The following is a 1,534-nucleotide window of genomic DNA, read 5'->3' as shown; positions in this document are numbered from 1 at the left end:
TTAATGCGAAAAATGGATTCTCTGACCCAAAAAACCCCCGTATACACATTTTCAATAATATTTTTTTGTCTTTGAAATGCATCTAAGAGGTCGTTTATTTGGTATTTTTGAAAATATCTACCAAAAAATTTTGGCAGGCTCGAAAATGATTTTAGAGGTATGGTTCCTTGGGCGAAAATGTTTGTTATGGTCCATAGTACCAGAATCGCAAGGATATGAATCAACTTTTTTAATTGACCTACTAATTGACCCACCCTAATGTACATATATGTAAAAATATCGCAGACGATTTAACGATGAGCTGTATGAGTNATTGTGTAATAAAAAATTTATCATGGATAATGCGAAAAATGGATTCTCTGACCCAAAAAACCCCCGTATACACATTTTCAATAATATTTTTTTGTCTTTGAAATGCATCTAAGAGGTCGTTTATTTGGTATTTTTGAAAATATCTACCAAAACATTTTGGCAGGCTCGAAAATGATTTTAGAGNAATTTTCATTTAAATTCGTCCATAATTCTAATTTTGCCACATTTTGTATGGAAGGGAAGCATTGTGCTGCGGCCACTTTGCCGATCGCTTAAAATAGGTTCGTCCCACGGATGCGATGTAAGCACATTGTTTTTACATGTAAAATGCGTTACTCTATGTCCATGATAAATTTAAAGTTCGATGTCATAGGTCGATTTTCGCCAAAATTTTGACATTTTTGCTTTTGAGCGGTACATTGTCCCGCTAAATAAGTGTAAGTGATAAATTTTTGACATCGTCCAACCACCCAAAAAGCCAACGACGATAAAATAAGATTATTTTTAAATTTTTTATTACACAATGTTAATGCTATAGGAAGACGTTGTCCCGCTAAGTGGTTGGTTTTCATGATTTACGTGATTATATTGAAAATCTTATCATACTTTTATCGACAATAAAATAAGTCACTAAAAACTGTCGCTAGCTCCCGGACTATTAAGCTTACGGAGGTAGATCTACCACAAAAGTGGTATAGTCCGCCCACTGTATCCGAAGATATATAGTTGGTATGGGTNGCTTACGGAGGTAGATCTACCACAAAAGTGGTATAGTCCGCCCACTGTATCCGACGATATATAGTTTGTATTGGGTTTGGCGAAAGGACTACAAGCTTTTCATAGTAGAACGCACTCGGGTCTGGTTTGCAGTTTTGTCGACAATATAACAAGTTTACAGAAATGAAAAATTGTCCGACCAGCAACATTTTTAAATGCATTCTAATGTAAAATTTTCCGCTAAATCCGAATAGGTGCACTCAATTAATTACAGTTGTTTGTAGATATAGTTGGCCAGCCGCGACGCTTTTGGATACATTTTAATAAAGAATTTTCCGCTTAATTTGAGTACGAAATCGGAATACAGACAGTTTTTGGGATTTCCGCCATTTTTGTATGAAGTATTTTCCGCTGAATCCGAATACGAAATCGGAATACAAGAAAGTATAACAGATATGATGTAATGTGGAACGATTTTCCGTCATCCCTTGTCAAATTTGGTTTG

This window comes from Rhagoletis zephyria, unplaced genomic scaffold, assembly GCF_001687245.7.
Source record: "Rhagoletis zephyria isolate East Lansing unplaced genomic scaffold, Rhagoletis_zephyria_1.1 Rzeph_scaffold_03617, whole genome shotgun sequence".
Classification (NCBI taxonomy): domain Eukaryota; kingdom Metazoa; phylum Arthropoda; class Insecta; order Diptera; family Tephritidae; genus Rhagoletis; species Rhagoletis zephyria.
Note: the sequence above shows the minus strand (reverse complement) of the source record.